We start from the raw sequence: 17,871 nt of genomic DNA, 5'->3' as shown, positions 1-17,871 counted from the left end.
TAGCACTCAGTTAAGAATTTGAGATTTCTCCCCAGATTACAAAAATGCTGGGGTGGGGAGTAGCTTTAATATTGACATAAACATTTTACCCTAACTAGCTTTTTTGCAAACTGATTTAGGAATCTCTCTCTAATAGAGTAGTGCTTTAGCCACACTGTCATAGTAGTGACAGTAGAACTTTTTTTTCCCATTTATTTCCCAATGAATAAGTAAAAGGAGATTGTAGCAATTCCTTTGAATAGTAAATGTACCTGTTGATTAAATCCAAACCTTTTTGCATTGTGAAATTGAATTGGGTACTTTGCATAATATAATTGAAATTCAATTACTTAAAAAATAAAAAAACATTCTCAGGCTCAAAATTTGAGGTAAAAGTGATGGGGCTTGTTTCTCATTTGTATTCCATTATCTAATTACTCTCCATAATAATTATGTTTATTGCAAGTGTCTTAAAAATAAAAACCCTTAAATGTTAAGAGTCTAGCCTTGAATTTTGAAAGCACAAATGTTAATTCCTTGACTCTCTATTTGCACATAGCCTTAGTATTCTGTACATTTACTTTTTGTGTGATATATGTATGCTGCAGTCTTTATGAATGTTGATATTTAGCAGTTTTTAATTTCCTGATTTAACTGTGCTCAAGTCAAAGTTTTTTTACTAGCTCACATATTTGGTGTCTTGAAGATATCTTCAGGAACCAATATGTAACCTTCTGCTTGGGGATAGTGTTCTTAAAAAGGAACCCACAGGCCCAAAATGGTGTCACTTAGGTCAAGGCACCAAGTCAGTAAACCAAGACTTAATACCTAACCTAACTGCAGTTTTAGCCCCCCTCCCCCACCCCAAAATGTAACCTTTAACCAGTCAACATGAGAATTTCCTGGTCAGCACTAGGAAATCTGATAGATCCCTTCAGTTCCCCTTAGAAGGGTGACCTTGCCTAAAACAATGGATTCTTCGCTAATAATTTTCTTTTTTCCACCCCCTCTCTACCTTTAAAAACCTTTCCTTTCTTGTAGCCCTTTGGAATTCCCATCTACTTGCTAGACAGGATGCTGCCTAATTCATGAATTGATTAATAAAGGCAGTTAGATCTTTAAAATTTACTCAGTTGAATTTTTGTTATTGAACACTGTAAACCAAGAATTTAGGTCTTAAATATTCAATTGTCTTCCAATTCAGTAGTAAACTTAATGAGAAAAGCAAATAAAGTTGCAAATATTTTTAAGAATGGCTACCTACTTTATGGTAGGTAGATCTGAAACTTTTTAATTTGTTAAATATATATTAACTATAAACATTGGAAACAAGCAGCCAAAACAGCTTCTTCATAAAAATTATATGTGGCTCTTGAAATTTTAAAAATGGGACAGTGGCGGGGCGCCTGGGTGGCTCCGTCGTTAAGCGTCTGCCTTTGGCCCAGGTCATGATCCCAGGATCCTGGGATCGAGCCCTGCATCCGGCTCCCTGCTCCATGGGAGGCCTGCTTCTCCCTCTCCCACTCCCCCTGCTTGTGTTTCCTCTCTCGCTGTGTATCTCTCTGTCAAATAAATAAATAAAATCTTTAAAAAAAAATAAAAATGGGGCAGTGGCCAGCTGTGGTAAAAGAAGGTTGTTTCGATGGGCTGATTTAGGTTAGAGAGTGGTGGCTGATGGGCAGTATGCCTCCCCGTTAGTCTGGGAATTCTTAGACCAGGCTGTTTTGAGGGCAGAACCCTGTAGGGAGGGAAAAAATAATCGTTCTATCCTTCTGAGTTCTTGGCTGAGACCTCTAATAAAAGATTAATAAGAGAAAAACCAACAAAAGTTCAACATGCTTAAGTCTTGTATACATGGGTGATACCCTGGGAGAAGGGAGCAAATCTCTGAGATGGTTTAGAATGTGGGTTTAAATACCTTCTTCCGCTAAAGACAAATAAAGTGAGGGTGGTGTTGGGAGCGGCTAGTTATGGGAGGTTACCAGGAAAATCATGGTAAACAAGGAGTTTATTATGCATATTTAAGTCCAGGTGCCTTCTCCACTGATAAGATTCTCTTGTAATAGTCTCTTAGGATTTAGAGTCATCCTTTTCTTCCTGGTGCTGAAAGGGAGACACTCTTACAAACGAGATTTCCTTCATAAATGTAAATTACCCTTACAAAAGGATAACGTTTACTGTGTTTTCAGAGCTTCTCCTGGCTCTGTTGTTTTTCATTCTCTTAAAATAATCCTTATACCAAAGAGGCTTATTTTGTGGTAGCATATTCTGTTACCCTTCAGTCTCCCAAATCTCATCAGTCATTACTATAAAGTTTAGAGCAAGTTGAGTCAGAGAATCTCTGAAACGGAATCGTTTCAGTCACCTGGACTTCTTATAACTTCATATTTGAATTCCTAAAAATTGATTCTATAGAGAGAGAGATGCATCAGAGATGAGGCCTCTAAATTGTGTTGATAGTCAGATGAGAATTTTATTAAGCATGGTGCTTATTTTACCTTTTACAGCCTTTCCTAAACTAGCTAGAACTGAAATTTTGAAGTTTATTTGTTAAATATATATTAATTTAACTGTGTAAATATTCACAGCAAGGAGATTAGTTGGGCTTGTTTTTCAGGCTGGATGTATTTATAGTCAAACTCTATTTTATTTTATTTTATTATGTTATGTTAATCACCTTACATTACATCATTAGTTTTTGATGTAGTGTTCCATGATTCATTGTTTGTGTATAGTCAAACTCTAGAATAGAATGAATTTCAGAAATTTAAATATAAACTGGTGATTCAGAGTTTCAGATTTATACTCACAGAGATGTTACTCTAAATGTTGGTTTGGTTTCCAGACTAGCTCACAGTGATTTTTTTTTTTTTTTTTTCTTTAACCTGTAATACTATATGCAAATACTCAAGTCTTGGTAACTGAAGAAGAAAATTGGCTAGGTGGAAGCTCTCAGGGTTGAGGCAGCTGGCTCGGCAGAGGTTCAGGTAGGAGGCCCAAGGCAGTCTGGCAGGGAATGATTCAGAATGATGTGAGTGGTTATCTACTGCAGGTGGTGTTTTGGCAGGATAGGAAAAAATTCATACTGCCACAGTGAGTGTTCATCTATACGATTGCCCTTAAGTCAGGGCCTGTCTGTTGCATGATCACTGAGTGTGCCGTGCGGGTTAAGAAAGAACACATGAGACATTTTACTATGCAACTCAGAGTAAGTTTATTTAAGTAGCACGGGGACAGGACCTGCGGGCAGAAAGAGCTGCACTCTGCAGTGTGAAGCTGGTGGGCAGATGTTTAGTGCTCAAGGGGGAGGGGGCTTGCAGGGAGTATTAGATCATAAATGTTCTCTTCAAATTTCTGCTCATAAAACTACTTTCACAAGATTTCTCTGGTGCTTATCATTCGCTTGATATTAACTATGTGTGACATATACAAGCAGTCATGAGACCCTTTAAGAATGTAGCAACCAGTCCATATTTGATCCTTATCGGAACTATGCAGGCTGTAGACCAGCCTTGTGGGCTAAAGGTGAACATTTTTCTGCTTCTTTCTGTCATCACTGCCTATTTCATATACTTTACCCTTTTCTGTGTGCTTCATTGTTTAGTTTATGGACCTAATAATTGTTGTATAGTCTGTGAACTTAATATAAATTTTGTGGGCATAGAGTCTTTCTTCATTTCTTTTGTTCCTCATTTTCTAAAGTGTTTCAGATCCAAAACCAAAAGATGAAATAAATATTGTTAGCAAATTCTTACTCTTCATTTTATTGGTCTTTAAAGTTCACTAGATGATAGCTTGTTTTGTGTCCTATAAATTTCAGTTTTTATTTTAGTTCGCAGGAGTGCAATTGAGGGCGGTCAGGTTCGTATTTAAAGAAATCTTTGCTTCATTGGCAATTGGTACTGTGTGTGTGCATGTGTACCTGGAGGACATGTGACTTAAGAGTTGTTTATTATACTTATCAGTGAATCAAAGCAGAGCTTTTCAGAATCATCGGGAATAAACCTGACTCTGTGGACAGAGTAAGATGTGACTATTACTCTGTCAAAGTAAACAAATTTGAAGAAAGATTGAGTCACTTGGAAGGGAACTCATTTTGTAATGGAAGTGAGGAAAAAGGCTCCCACCTTCTGTGCAGTCTGCTGGAGAATGTAACGTACAGACTCACTCAAATGTTGAAGATACATTGCACCAGGCATTTAGACTTGGATTCCCGTGTGTACAAGCAGCCTTCTAGTGGCCTGGCTTTCCATGTAAGAAAAAATGTACTTTTTCCTTCTATAGATACTGTGGCTTTCCAGATGGTTGTGGTTCTCATTTTAAGTTATAAACTTGCTCTTTGCATTTTCTTGGTTTTAAGACCCCCTCCACATGTTTTAATCTTTCTGAATACAGGATGCTTTCTGAACATGGCATATCTCTTATAATTGAGGTTAAAAAAAATTTGCCAGCCATGAAGCAGGATTTTAAATAAGGAGGTAGTTATCATTGTCTGAGTTTGTGTAAACTGCCTTTTGTGGAGTTTCTGTTATATGTGATTTGACATCTCTGTTCATTTATTTGCCTTGATGGTTACTGTGGTTGAGTTTTAACTTAAATGTGGATTCCTAATAGTTTTAAATGACTTTGTAAAGATTACATTATTATAGGACAGCATTGAAGTAAAGTCATTATTTTTGTCCCATAAATTGTCAGGCAATGCAGTGAAATTGAAGGCAGTAGAAAGTATCCCTTATACTGTATACTGTATTACAGTATCCCTTATACTGTATACTGTATTACAGAAATTTCAAAATAGATGATATCCTAGAAGAGGCTGGCAAAACAAAAGCACAACTGTTCTAAAACCCACATGGGATTCCTATAGAAAAATACAGTCACCATCTATTAAAGGTGAATCTGAGATGAAAAATTAAAAATATACAAGGAGTGAGAGCAGATGTGATTAGAATTACCACCCCCAAGAACTTTGGAACTATAGATTTATTTTCAAATCATTACAGTGGTAAGAGGATGAAGAGGAAATAAGTAAAAAAAAAAAAAAAAGACATGGTGAATTAGAAATTGAACCCTTTAGACTTCTGTCATTGAAATTAAAATCGCAACAAATAGATTAAACAGCAAATTAGATAGAACGTAAGGAGAATTAATGAGGTATAAGATGGGTCTGAGGAAATTAAGCAGAGTGTAACAACAGTGGAGAATATGAGAGAGGTACATGGTATGGAGCCTGGGACAAGAGCATCTACCATATATAAAATAATCTCAGAAAAAGAGATGGAGTTGACTTCTGGTTTCTAGCTCCACATGTAAGAAATCTCAGAAAAAGAGATGGAGTTGACTTCTGGTTTCTAGCTCCACATGTAAGAAATTTGGAAGTAGCCGCTCTGTCCTAACAACAAGTAAAAAGCTGAACAGACTGAGAAACCAATAACTTTTCTTGAATTCATAAGAGATGGGAGGACACAGGGCAAACTGCCCTCTTTCCCTTGGTAATTGCAGAGACCAGTCTCTCAGGTTTAGCAGAGACTCAAGAGTGGGAACCACTGCAGGAAACCATTGCCAGGGTAGATAAACCTGAACTGTAATTGATGAGTTGCTGGAGGCTCAGTGCAGACAAGTCTGAGGGTTTAAAACTCCAGGGAGACCTAGTCACACTGGGGCCCCCACAATTTTGTAAGATTGTCCTCCAGGAGTTTGACCAGGGTTCCCATTATAAATATGGCTGCTTCTGGTAAGGGGAGGGGGAGAGGGACAATTTTGAAATATACCAGAGGACTCTGTTCTTAATAGGGCCTGCTTCAGAGAAACTAGTTAACCAGAGCCTGTCTGACCTGGGAGAAGGGAAATACTCAACTCCAGCCCACTCTAGCCATCCTGGTCCACTTAGTGAGGGAGGAAAAAACCTGAGAAATATTTATCAAGTTTACAGTCCAAAGGCATAGGCTCACTAAAAGGCTGTGGGACAAAAGGTACAACATATGTATGATGGGAAATGGAATTGGCAGGGGCAATGTTTGAAGGGAAATGGCAGAGAACCTTCTAGAATTGCTGAAAGACAGGAATTCTCCGATTTTCAGGAGCATTATAATGCCAAGTGGTATAAATAAAAATAAAATCATACCGAAGGACACCATAAACCAAGTACCGAATGAAAAGAGAAAAATGTTAAAGTAACCTGAAAAATATTTTACTTTGTTCCACTTGTGTTAGCATTTCTAAAATGCTTTTTGTTTTGTGTAGTAATTTAGTATGTGTTCACGTTATAAAGGCAATGGATCAGGCATGGTCATACAAGAAACTTAAACATTGTTACAGTCTTATCCATTATATGCCATTATGAAAATTGTATGCCTATAAGACACTAAATTCGGTTTTACTGCCCTACTTTTAATACGTAGCTGCTCAAAAGCAGCACCAATTCGCATTTAAAATATTATAAAGAACAGCAGTACTTTGAACAAAGTACTAACTTTAAGTTCAGCTTGCTGAGTTCAGATCCTTATTTTACCACTTAGTAGCTATGCCACCTTGGTCTTGTTTTTCTCTCCCAGAAACTTAGGACTAGAAGTAGTGCCTCTAATAGCTTTATTACAAGAATTAAGTGAGAAATCATGCATAGTCTTTGTAGTAGTGAGTGCTAAGTAAACAAGACTTGTTCTTACTAAGAGATACTACCTTTGACTTGGAGTAGGTGCCTAACATGCTAACAAATCTGCAATTCCTTTGATATTTTATTTTAAAAGCCCATAGTTATTTAATTTCAAATTAGATGTCTGAAGGTCTTGCACAGCAGTAATAGTTGTATAAGATATGGAGAAGCAGTGTGGGGGGGGTAATTCGACTATCCGCTCTCATATGATATGACAACTTAAAGCTGCAATTTAATTAAAAAAAATACTTCCTGCTTTTTACGAGCAACTTGGTGGCCTACACGGCTAAAATCTGAAGTCTGATTTTGACAGGCAGATTGCTTAATCTTGTGGAAGCCTAGATCCTTTCATCCTCCCTATTAATAGAAGTACTGTGGAAAGTACAGTGACTACACGTGGATAACTGTTTCTCTGGAGATACATTCTTTCTTTATAGCATCCTTTCAAAGGAGATATGTAGAATAGAAATTGAACTAAAATACATAGTTCAGTGAGAAGGAAGTTCTGATAGATTTCTAAAGCATGAGGTAGGTTTCAGGTTCCATTTCTGATTTCATTAATAAAATTTCAGGATGAGGACATTTCTTTATTTACCAATTCCTGATTTGTCTCATTTTGTAGATCTTTCATATCATTTATCAGTCTTGGCTCTTTTGTGTTCTCCTTATCCTTGCATCACTTTCATAATGTTCATTTTTTTAAAAAATCATTCTAACATTCAAAGTAAGGTTTCCTGATTTTAAGAAATCCAAAGAAACACAACAGAGACCCTAAAAAGACCAAGTGAACCGACAATATTTGTCCTCAAACGGAAAAAGGTTTTGTTCCCTGGTCACTGTTCTTGTTTTGGTTAAGATGTGTGGTATTGACAGTCTTATTTTCAAGGAATTCTAATACGAATACAGTGCATTTCCAAAGTTCTCTCATTTTTTTGTGTTTTCCCTCTATAAGAGCAAAGCTAGGGTTCAGCCCATGTCTGTCAACAGTTTTGCCCTTGCACAAAATATTTTATATGTATAGAAAAGTGTATAGTAAAAGATGATCTGTTCTAGACCTTGAAAGGATTAGTAAGGTTTGGAGAGAAACGGAGGGCCTGTTGAGGATTAACAACTAGGCCGGTTTGGGGCAAGGGAAAACAATAAGAGAATCGAAGATGAGGCCTTATAAAGAAGTTTTTAAAATGAATTGTTTCAAACTTGGATCTTTCATATGCAAAAATGTTTGTAAAGAAAATAATTTCTTTAAAGACCAGTTTAGAGAATGGTGTGGTACTTGATGTGGAAGTGGTTGGATGAAGCACTTGGAGGAGAAAGAGAGCCATGTCAGAGGCATTACAAAGAGAGGATGAGTTGGGCTTAGTGAGTCTAGAAAGGGGAGTGGGAGGAGTATTGGTTCCAAAGCTCCCCAGAGTTTCCCAGCTGTGATATGAAAGTGCTCTGCTATGCATAGGGCAGGAAGAGACCAGGGAGAGGCCAGAGACCAAAGGAAGAGACAGACCAGTCCAAATTGGTAGGTGACAGCTTTTTTTTTTTTTTTTTAATATTAAGTAATCTCTCCACCCAAAGTGGGGCTCGAAATCACAACCACGAGATCAAAAGTCGCAAGCTCCTTCAACTGAGCCAGCCAGGCAGTCTGGTTGGTGACAGTTTTTATAAGCAAGGGAATTTACATACGAGGCTTATCTTGGGCAGCAGCAATACTGGCAGATCCCTGCCTGCCAAATCTTAAGATTATATAGAGCCCTAACTAGGTTTAGTCGCATATATTGTCCAGATGTTCTCAATACCACATAACTGTCTCAAGGCTGTATCCTTGAGGCAGCTTCTGGGAGTGGGGAAAGGAAGCAGAATGCGAATTTTAAGGACAGAGGACGGGGTGAGGAGCCTCCAGATTGCCTGGGTCCAGCTAGTGAGTCAGCCTGAAGTTATAATAAGCTTCTCCAACAAGGAGTCTCAGGTGACTTGAGGGTTAGCAGTAGAGTGACTCAATTTGGGGTAAAGAGATAGTTAAGAGAGTACCTGGTTCCTCTAAACAAAATGTCAGGGATGTTGAATCTTTGCAAAATGTGAAAATTATGAAATGTGATTTTTTTTCCCCCCCACAAGGGAGGAGTAAGGATTTTGCAGAGAGTCACTGAATATTTTGTTGAGTTCAAGAAAGATTTTAGGGAGGACTATTAAAGAAATGCTTGTGAATAGTTTTTCAGTGACCATTTATTACTTGAATAACTTTTTTTTTTTAAATGCTTTTTCTTCCCCTCTTTAAGTCACAGTAGCCCTGATAATTCAGAATACTTCCCTGGATTGGCCTTGAGTAGCATCTCCCCAGCCACTGAGTGGTTTGGTTTCAGGGAAGGCAATATTAGCACAGTGGCTCTGCATTTTGGGGGGATTGTAGTTAACTCTCAACACTTTAAGTGTATTAAGGTAATATAACAATAAAAGCCATAACGGATATATTCTAGATAGTCCTATTCCTTTGCCATCTAAATATTTATAAGATTTATGATTTGCTTGGTTTCTTCCATTTTCTGCTAGACTGATTTGGGATCTCCAGGCTTCTTGACCTCTCAGCACCTCCTAGATTATTGTTACTTGGGTGTCCTTTATACCTTAATCTCTTTAAACTGTACTCCTTAGCATTTACCTCAATCTGAGATTTAGTATATATCTATAAAGAAAGAATTTTATAAGAAATAAAACGTTCTTTTTATTTACTAGATAACTACTCATTTCAATTTTTAATCTGCTTGATTCAGGGGTTAGCTAGAAAAAAAAGGCTGCATTTCAAAAGCTACATTTTTGGGGGGAGGGATGTGTGTAATGAGAAGTCATTTTGATGTAGATATTCGATTTACTTTTTTAAAAAAATACATATGTATATTTCTAAAAAATTGAGTTTGATTACATTATTGAAATAGTCTGTATCCTTGCTTATGTCTGGTCTACATAGTCTGACAGATTTAGGAAGGAGTTTATTACGGTATCCCCTCTGACTATAATTTTACCAATTTTTTCTTTTTAAAGTCATTTATTTATTTTTTTAAGATTTTTTATTATTTATTTGACAGAGAGAGGGAACACAAGCAGGGGGGAATAGGAGAGGGAGAAGCAGCCTTCCCGCTCAGCAAGGAGCCCGATGCGGGGCTCGATCCCAGGACCCTGGGATCATGACCCGAGCCAAAGGCAGACGCTTAACGACTGAGCCACCCAGGTGCCCCTAAAGTCTTTTAAATTTCTTTTGGTGATATTTGCCTTGCAGCACATTTTTTCCTGGCTTTATATATTTCATAGCTATGTTATTTGCCCAAATATTTATGATTTATTTTCCTTTTGGATTGAATGTTTTTATATTATACGCTTCTCTCTTCTGCTTTACCTAATAGTCTGTTTTATCTAATATTATTTTGACTAATGCAAAAACTGTGAGGGGCCTGAGATTTTACCCTTCCTGCAAGCTGACAAGTTAGCCTGCCACAGTTTCATGAATTCTGGCAGAAACCAGAGTCAAAGGACTTTTTATTGTTATCAATCATAACAGTATCAGCATTTTCTTGTGCCCCTTCCTCCAGCCTCAGTTCCCACAGGGTGATGTGAGAAGGGCCAGGTGGTATCTGCACACTCAGTGAGTTGCATTGCAGAAGAGGAACCCTGAGCTTAGTTAGGGAACCTGAATGTTTTATTGTGGGAAGTATCTGGAGAAGATACTGCCTCTGTCTTCCAAGGCTGTTTGCTCTACAAAATCATTGAAAAGAGAGTCTAAGACATGCTGAAACATGAGAGACCTAGGGAGAATTGTCTCCTAACGATTTCTTTTTGTTTACATTCACCTGCTGTCTTTTTGCTCACCCCTTTCTTGTAATTGATTTTAATTTTGTGTTTGAATAGGTAACATGTTTGCAGTAGTTCCAATGCAAAGAGACACAAAGGATATCCAGTGAAGTCTCCCTCTCACCTCATTCCCTCAGTCCACCTTTCCAGAGGCAGGCAATACTACCAGTTCTTGTGATCCTTCCAGAGATACTTAATGCATATGTAAAGGTATACACATAATCTGCCCCCACACTTTTTACATAGTGATATCATGCTGTAGATGGTTCTGAACCTTAAGTTTTTTCCATAATATATCCTGGAAATTATTCCAAATGAGTTTCATTGTTCTTTACAATTACCTTATATTTTATAGGTGGGCGAGCCACAGGTGATTAACCAGTCCCTTGTTGATGGGTGTTAAATTGTTCCTGGTGTTTTGTATGTTTATGAGTAGGTCTATGGGACACAGTCCTGGAAGCCTTGCTTGGTCTGCGATGTATGCGAATTTGTTATTTCTGATAATACTTGGAGTTTTACCTTTAGTGTGGTGCTGGAGTGTATTTGCTAGTATTTCAATTAGGATTTTTGCAAAACTGAGATTGGACTGGTTTGGGGGTATTCTTTTTTTGAGTCTTAGAATCAATGTTATGCTTGCTTCAGAAGAAATCATTTAGATTTCCTTTTTGTATGCTCTGCAGCTGTATAAATAGCATTCAGATCCTCTGAACTTCAAAGGTTTGGTGTAACTCCCTGCGGAAGTGTCTGGGCCTCATGCTTTTTGAGGATGGCTCTAAGAGCTCTCTCTGATTACTATAGAAATTGATCTGTTTGGATTTCTGCCTTCAGTCTGCTTTGCTTCTTGAAAGTAAAGTAGAAAGTTATCTATTTCATTGCTGCATATTGTTAGCAAATCAGTCTCTTACGGTTTTTTATTTTCTGCCTAAATGGGATTGTTTTCCCAATTTTTTCTTAACTTATGTATCAGTTTTTGCTTTCTTTCACCCTTTTTATTGTTGACCTTAGATACCTTTGAGTCTATCATTTTTTCCTGTTTTAAAATTAATTTCTTAGGCTTTTAAAAATATTTTTTATTTCTTCTGATTCCATAGATGTGCTTTTCCTTGTCTGTTGTGTTGGGAGTATTAATTCGTTTTCTTTCATCCTTTCTTTCTTCTTTTCCTTCCTTCCTTTTTCAGCATAAATATGCAGGGGTATGAGTTTTTCTCTTATATTTTAGCTCTGTTCCATAGATTCTGTTATATAGTATTTTATCGCTATTACTTTCTTTTTGTTTAGATATTTTATATTTGGGGGAATCTCTTCTTTAACTCAAAAGTTAAGGGAGAGTCTTTAAATTCCCAGGTATTAGGTGCCTTTTTCCTCCAGTTTTGCTATTTGTTTTCTAGTTTTACTGTATTATGATCAGTATGCTATCTGTACTATTTTGTATTTTAATTTACTAAGTTTTTGTGGTTTAACGTCATTTTTGGCAAACGTTCCATATTCATGTTCAATTTAAGGTCTTCTATATCCATCTTGTTTTTACTTGATTTGTCATGGACTGAGGTGAATTAAAGTGTCCTACTGCTGACGTTTCTATTTTTATTTGTATTGCCTGACTTTTTTGCTTTATAGAATGTTGCTATGATTTTGTTATTCATAATCATTATAACTTAGCTGCAAATTGCATCTTTTAGTATTTAAAGGGTCCTGTGTCTCCTTTAATGCTTTTTGCACTGTGACCTTGTCTGATATTGAGTGTAATTCTTTCTCTCTCTTTTTTTTTGTTTGTATTTTCCTGATAAGTGTTTTCCTTTTATTTTCATCTTTCGTCTTTTTGTTTCAGATATGCTTCTTGTGTACAATACAGGGTTAATTTTATTTGGACTCCAATCTAATCTTTTTTTTTTTTTTTTTACTGTGTTGGATTAGCCCATTTACATTTAGTAATGCAGCTAGTTTTAATTCTGTCATTTTATATTATACTTTCTGTTTTTATAGCTTTTTTTTTTTTTTAAAAGATTTTATTTATTTATTTGACAGAGAGAGAGATAGCGAGAGCAGGAACACAAGCAGGGGGAGTGGGAGAGGGAGAAGCAGGCTTCCCGCCGAGCAGGGAGCCCGATATGGGACTCGATCCCAGGACCCTGGGATCATGACCTGAGCTGAAGGCAGACGCTTAACGACTGAGCCACCCAGGCGCCCTTTTTATAGCTTTTTAAAAACATTTCACCAAGTAGCCAGTTTTTCTTTGCTCCATATTTCTTCTTTTAGTTAGGAAGAACTGTATTTCTTTTTTTAGAGATCAATTTCATAAGTGTAACTGTAACTGTATAATAACCTTGATGCTCATATTTTTACACACTATTAATTTCTATGAGCAATGATGAAATACGAAATGATGAATGAAATGATAAAATTTTTTCCCTTTTTTTTTTTTAAAGATTTTATTTGAGAGCGAGAATGAGCAGGGGGAGGAGCATAGGGAGAGGAAGAAACAGACTCCCCACTGAGTGGGGAGCCCCATGTAGGGCTTGATTCCAGGACCCTGAGATCACGACCTGAGCCAAAGTCAAATGCCTAAACAACTGAGCCACTCGGGCGCCCCAATTCCTTTCCTTCTTCTATATCCTGATTTTGGTTATTGCATTATCTCTTATTTACTTTTTAATAGTATTAAACATATTTATACTTCTGTTATTTGCTTTGTCAGCTTTAAATGATACTTATTAAAGATAATAATTAGCTCTTTTGCCTTTATTTAGGTTTTCAGTTTATACAATCCCTAATCATAATTGCCATGTTTATTTTGATCTAAGAGTTAAGTAGATTCAATTCTCACTGCCGGTCCTTTTGCTTTGGTTTTCCTAGGCATCTCTTGATTAGCTGAAGTTCATCCTCTTGTAAATCTTTTGAGAAGCGTTCATGGGAAATACTTTCCTAGACTTCTTATTTAGGTGTGAAATCTTTGGGTTACACTTACTTTCCTGGAGGGTATTATAAACATTCTTCCAATCTTGTAGTGTTAAAATGCTACTGGGAAGGAGTCTAACACCAGTAGGATATTTTGGAAATAGATTTGGGTTTTCATGGCTAGGCTAGGTTTTTTTTCTAGGACTCAGTGTCCCCTTCAAATACACAGCTTTAGTTATATTTTCATTTCTGTAATGTTTTCTGGAATTTTATTTTAAGTAATCCCTGCAACCAACATGGGGCTCAAACTCATGACCCCGAGATCCAGAGTGGAATGCTCTTCCAACTGAGCCAACCAGGCGCCCCTTGAATTTTATTTTTGGCTATAGATATGCCATTGGATCTCTTTTGTTTTCAGTAGATAGCATTTTTTTTCTTTGTTTTTAACACTTTCTTCATTTCCAATTTATTTTTCTTGTTTCTGACTCCTTTGTCCCTGTGATTTCAGGAATGTCTGCTCTTTCTTGTGCTTCTAGATTCACCTTAATTTTGTAAGTCGTTTTTCCTTCTCTTTTTCATCTTCACTCCTGAGCTGTTATATCTTTGCATGTGCTCTAGGATAGTTGCTTCCCTGTGTTTCCCTAAGTTGTTTGTTTGTTTGAACTCATGGCAAATAAGTTGATTTGTTGAGACTGAATAGTAGATTACACTATTCGATACACATATTTTATTTTATTTTTTTTTTTAAAGATTTTATTTATTTATTTGAGACAGAGAGAATGAGAGAGACAGAGAGCACATGAGATGGGGGAGGGTCAGAGGGAGAAGCAGGCTCCCTGCCAAGCAGGGAGCCCGATGCGGGACTCAATCCCGGGACTCCAGGATCATGACCTGAGCCGAAGGCAGTCGCTTAACCAACTGAGCCACCCAGGCGCCCCCGATACACATATTTTATATTAAAGCTGACAAATTTGGTATTATTCTGTCACTTATTTTGTATTTTTTATTTTACTTTGTTCTTGTCCAGCTTCTCTGGATTGATCAAGTTGCTTTCCCTTCCCTCTAAATTAATCCACAACTTTTACTATGCATCTTGCTATTCCTGGTTGATTACCTTACTTTAATGTGTATCTTTAAACATATTTTTCTGTCATATTCTATCAAAATTAAGGGGTTTTTTTGTGCTCTTTTCCCTCACCTCCTCCCCTACTATCTGCAGCTCCTGGATGTTATGAAACAGAGTTTGCATTCTACATCATTAAGTTTGCATTGGTGAAATACTGTTTTCATTTCAAAAAACCTGTGGTTATAATACAGTTTCAGTCACAGTATTATCTATTTACATTTCACTTACACATGTTTAATCGCTCACTGTGGTTTTTTATACTCTTCATTTTTGTGTTTATTGAGATTTTTGTTCTTCTAATTTTCTTTTCTTAGAAACATTTCCATGAATAATTTCCTTAGACAACCTTTCATGGATTATATACTTAATGAGCTGTAGCATGCGCAAATGTTTTTGGTTTGTCTTCATATAGAATACAGGATATTGTTATTTCAGGGTTTGTTTTTTTTAAAAGTCTATAAAATTGTTCTAACTACTAGTATTATAGATGAGAAGTCTGGCTCGGTCTCATTATTTTTCATTATAAGTTAACCTGTTCTTTACATTTGGAAGTGTACAGGTCGATTTTGTGTTTTGAAGGTTGGAAATTCAATTTTTTTCCCAGGATGTGTCTGTTTTAGTGTTTTTCTACCCTACTCAGTACCATCTCTAATTAATCCTGCTTAAAGCTTCATGAGCCCTTTCAGTTTAAAACTCAAGTCTTTAGTCAGCTCAAGGATTATTTTCTTCTAGTATTTCTTTGATTAGTATTTCTTTCTGTGTTCCTTTTTCTCTTTCTGTAATGTCTGTATTTTCAATATTAGAGCTGAATTTGTCCTCTGTGTCTGTTTTCATTCATGATTTTTTTTTTGGAGTTACTTACATGACATTTATTCTAGATTACGAGTTTAGTTTCCTGCAATGACCTTTCTTTTATCCTTTCTCTGAAATATTAAATTAAAAAATTATGGGTTGTGGTTCTAGGAGGTTCTACTTTATAAAGTCGCACCTTCCTCGTCCCTCCATCCCCTCCTGGCTTCCTTCCTTCCATTCATTCTTTCTGACACTACAGTAGGCATCGATTTCAATTCTTTATCTTGGTTCACCTTCAATCACATTGCTGTATGTACTTAGCTCATGACCTTTCTCTGTTACGTAATGTCAGCAGTTGTAGAATCTCTTGACACACATGTAGATCATAGGGTTATTTCTTTCTCTGATAGAAGAAGAGCCTAGTGATCATTAACTTGGCCACACACTAAACCCTGTTTGTTTGAAGGTGTTAGGAAAGAAATTTCCCTCCTCTTCAGTGCAGGGAGGGTTCTGTCCTCAGCCCAATTTGGTGGCTTTTTTTGGTTTCTCAGTGTCGAAGCAGCCTTGTTCCCTTGTCCCCAGGAGAGTCACTCAGATACTGCTGACTGGCTGGGAAGCTTGAGGATTGATAGACTGTGAGCAGGCTCATTGAAAAGAAATAAACCTTACAAATGAGTGTATTTTCTCTGTCCTTAATTTGTTAAAAACCCTTTTCATACTTGCTCTTTCTTGATTTTCATATGCTTTCATTACCTAAATCTTGATTTAGATTCTCCAGGATCCAGCAATTAGTCACCATTATTCTAGTAATTTAGTAGCCAGAGTGAAGGGAGATCAAGAAAGAAGGCTCGGTTGTCATTGTTTCATGGCTGTTACTATCAGAGCTACTGGTTCACACTTTGCTTTATCATTTCAGGACTGGACATTTTAAACAGCTTTCCTGTGCATACATACTTTTAATACTTTACCTATCCATACTAATCAACCTAAAAGTATTTGTTGGCAAACTCAGTATATGTCCAGTGCTTTCTGGTTGATTGGCTGATAACCTCGTGGGTAAAGAAGTCAGTACACTTAACAAAAAATAGGTCTGAGCTCATCTGAGTCATCAGACTGCGAAGTGCCCAGGCCACTGAAACAACAGTCCCCGGCCTTGGGGCATTTTCTCTGTTCATTGGTAGTTTCTTTGTCACTTGGTGTTTTCTCTGGTCTCCTGAGATCTTTTGCTTCATTAGTTGTTCAAAAAATATTTTATTCAAGTACTTACTGTGTGCAAAACACTATGCTGTGTGCTAGAGGGAGCAGAGCATACAAGGTTCCCTGCCCTCCTGGAATTTACTGTCTCTATTACAGAGATTGCAGAGTAGTGACTACACCTGACTACATTCTCTTAATTGGCTTACACAGTATCAAAATGGGTTTTTGTCAGTATTTTGAAAAATGAGAAATTTCACCTAAAAATCTAAATTTGCAGCTGCTTTAAATATATAGTATCTGGCCACCCTGGGCCCTCATTCCTATATGGCATTCTGCCCCTTTAGATAGGACTGTGTGCATCAGTTTGTCGCAGTTAACCTCTTCACCCTTAAACCTCAAAGAGGTTTGCACATTGTCCAAAGTCCAAGCCTGTTCTTTTTTCCATGAGACCGCCTTCTCCCATTTGTACTATCTCATTAGATCTTCACAACAATCTTAAGAGACAGGTGGAGCAGGTTTCATCATTTCTTTTGATTGGAGAAAACAAACTCAGAGGAGGAGTCCTTTCTTGCCAGTGATGCCATAGCTAATCTTCAGAACATGTCTGCGGCTTGCCGGCTACAGTGCTACACATTTCACAGGTCTTCCTTAATTCTTATCACTCCCCTATGACGTAGGTATTGTTATTCTCATTATATTCCTAAATAAGTTGAAGAGTTGGCATTTGAATCTAGAGCTGTGTATAAGTAACACTTTTTTTTTTTTGCTTTATCCTGTTACCCAGGTTGCTTGACTCTCTGTATATGAATAGCCTACATTATAATTTAACACATTAATTTTAAAAGTACACAATAATAAATTAAGCTTGAAAATCAGCTTTTTTGTATTTTTAGGACTCGTGTTTTCTCTCTGCAATGATTTAAAACAAAGGTGGACCAAATTGAAATTTAGTTAAAAGTCTATATTTTCTATTTTTGTATATGTTCAGTTTTAGAATATTCCTATACTTTTTAGTGTGGACAACTTGTCTGAGAAAATCACTTGTTTAGAGTTTAGCAAATCTGTGTATTGGTTGTGAATTTTGGTTTATTGTTGATTTGTGATAGGGGGCATAGGATAGTTATCTTGACTTGAAGAGTGGGGAATAATTCGGTAATCTAATAATTTCTTAGGTGACTTTATGACTTTCGGCAGCTTGTTGTATACCTAATTTTATATAATACGCAACCCTAGCTAGCCTTTTACAGTAAGTTAGGAACAAAAGGCCCAAGAAAGCTAAATCTATTAAGTATTGAGTTTGTGTTCCTTTTGTATATTTTACCTTTTAGAGTTTCTAGTTTGGGTTCCATTTTATTCCACTTATATTTTCATTTTCTTGGAGAAGGTGCCAAATATCCAA

The 17,871-nt window shown here is 36.8% G+C and overlaps 1 protein-coding gene across 1 annotated transcript in view; it reads left to right on the top strand.

The window, feature by feature from the left end:
- ZNRF2 (zinc and ring finger 2) overlaps nt 1–17,871 on the top strand; it is a 103,123-nt gene that overhangs the window by 51,412 nt on the left and 33,840 nt on the right. The window lies entirely within an intron of this gene.

This window comes from Leptonychotes weddellii, chromosome 12 (assembly GCF_054177405.1).
Source record: "Leptonychotes weddellii isolate Sample4059 chromosome 12, ASM5417740v2, whole genome shotgun sequence".
Taxonomy (NCBI): Eukaryota; Metazoa; Chordata; class Mammalia; order Carnivora; family Phocidae; genus Leptonychotes; species Leptonychotes weddellii.
The sequence above is the reverse complement of the archived record's forward strand: the minus strand, read 5'-3'. Positions and strand labels throughout refer to the sequence as shown.